Genomic DNA, 2,745 nt, shown 5'->3' with positions numbered 1-2,745 from the left:
ATGAAATATAAAGAACACAACAAATATATATATATATATATATCTATATATATATATACATCATTTTATTTTATTTATAGATAAAAATATTATTTATAATCTACTTTGTTAATATATTTTTAGTTAATTTCTAGTTTTCAATGTTTATATATTTTATTTCAAATTTGGGCTTGTAAAATTTGTAAATATTTTATTTTGTATTAAGATCCGAAGTTGCAATTATATTGTTATAGCTTTTTCAAATTCAAAGTTAACAATTTACTTTGTAAATATTTTGTTTTGTATTTAGTTTGTATGTAGCCTTTAATCTTATTAATTTAACATAATGAGCGTTGATATTTTTTAAAAAAAAATTGTACTCATGTGAATTTTACCGTCTTTTCAAAAATTTCTATTCATTTAACATTTTTTAAGTTTATCTTATCACACATGTAAGTGAAAATATATTTGATCTCTTTTTCAAACACTGTATAGTTGGAAAAAATAGAAGAAACTGAAAAAAACAGTAAGAACCGACTAAAGCCGAAACCGAAAAAATCGACTTTATGTGGTTTGATTTGGTTTTTAAATTTAATAAACCGATATAATTGATTTAGGTTCTTTTTAATGAAAATTCAAACCAAACCAACCTATGTACACCCCTACTAAAGAGCATGTTGGTTTTAGATGAACTAGAGCGTTCATTGTAAATGCCATCTAATGAGTATATAGCTTGCCGGTGTTTCACTTACTTCACCTGCATGCAGAGGCAGACCTACATTGATCTGTGAGGTGCACCCGGTAACTTTTCGAAACAAATTATATATATTTATAGATACCTTAAGTAAGGATTATATAAAATTGTGCACTTCATTAACCAAAACTCCACCTAGTTGAGCTGGTTGGTGCTGCTATTATTACCCACCACGTCGTTGGTTCGAGTCCAGCTTAGGAACTATATTTTTTTTTTCTATTTTTGTCTTCAATAGCCAAAATGGAGGCCAGCATAGGCACTATTTTTTTCTCTATTTTTGCCTTCAATAACCAAAATCGAGTCCAGCATAGGCACTGTTTTTTTTTCTTCTATTTTTGCTTCAATAACCAAAAAAATTAAAAGATAGTGGTGCACCCCCAATCTGCAAATCTTGGGTTCGCCTCTGCCTGCGTGTATTGCTTTTATCCAGTCCGATGAGGATCATTTTGTTGCCCCTTGCTGCTAAAGTCCCCTAGCTCTTGCTTTGCTGATAGAGAAATATGTCCACCTTCCTTTGACCAGAATAATCAATGTTGAGATGAGCATTAATAGAGGCAACATGAATGTTTTTGCTTTTATGAAAAAACAAACCCAGAGTAGCCTTGTCCAACATAATAGTCTTATTGAGGTGCCTTTGAGTTACCAGTTTCCTGTAATAGGCTCATGACAGTTCCCATTGAAAGCTCTAAAAGAAGTTGCTTTGGAACTCAAACTGTACCCAAAACCGCTGTCTGCAATACAGGAAAGCCTAAGATCTCAAATGCCAAATGCAGGGTGGTCTAACACCAAAGTCACTCGCATTTGTACTTCCAACTACTTACTAAATGTGACGGAAGAATGCTTAGGTAACACATACAACAAAAGATGATAGGGAGTAATCAGCTGCTCAGGTAATAATAATACCCTTGCTTCTGATCTCCAGGAGACAATTCAATACTTCTTCTGTGATGATCTCACTAGGAATTAAAACCGGAATACCAGGTGGATAAGGACATACAAGCTCTCCACAAATTTCACCGAGGCTATCTCTTATGAATATGTCATATGAAGCAGAAGTAGATGGTTACTCTTTTAAAGAACTTCCATTACAAGTCCGATGAAATCTCAATTTAGATAAAATGCAATGGTCGTCGTTTCGTGCATGAATGTTATAATGTTCATACATTTCAAAAGGATTGACATGATGTGATGCATTTCACAGTATCATGACAAAGTTACTGTTTTGGTGCAATGGCCAGCTGGGTGTGATTTCTGGAGGATAGAGTTGCACGCATTATGTGATATTTTACACTGGATTTTCACAGCTGCTATCTCAAAACTGAGAGTGCAATGAAGCACTGATTTTAACACAAGCTTTTTGATTGTGTTGATGTGCAAACAACTCTTTTCCTGCGTCAATAATATATACATAGCTCCTGTCCCTGTTTTTTTGTCTCTGTTTGGTTCGACAAGCTGCTCAAGGTGTGTGGAGCAAGGAAGAGATTGTGTTTGCGAGATCAAGCATAAGAGGACAAAATACAAACTTGCAAAAATAATCAATTATAGTATCAATTTAATTTGATCTAGTAAAGTGCTCTAACTTGACATTACATTCTAAATATGTAGCTCATGCTTGCCCACACTACTCTCACACCTAAATCGCACTCCTTGATCCCAAGCAAGTTGGGCAATGGGCACAAGATATCGACTTTGAATAAGTTCTCCTACTACTAAATAAACCTTATAACTATAACTATGTAAGCATTAAAAATGAGAAAAAAAAAATATATTGAACATGGTAGAACAAGCTTTCTAATAATAGCTACACTGAAATCCAGCAAAATAGCAGTGCCTGTACTCGGCAGAGTTGCGAGTTATAGATAATCCCGATCTCTGTACCCAAAATAACAGCAGCAACAATGTTTTCACTTGTCAGGTAGAAAGATCAAGCGCATAGGCTGTTGTCATATTTCTAGCCTGCTGCTATGTTTCTATTCAGACATGGTTCATGAGCCGCATTTTGGTATTTTCTA

This window comes from Solanum stenotomum, chromosome 1 (assembly GCF_019186545.1).
Source record: "Solanum stenotomum isolate F172 chromosome 1, ASM1918654v1, whole genome shotgun sequence".
NCBI lineage: Eukaryota > Viridiplantae > Streptophyta > Magnoliopsida > Solanales > Solanaceae > Solanum > Solanum stenotomum.
Note: the sequence above shows the minus strand (reverse complement) of the source record.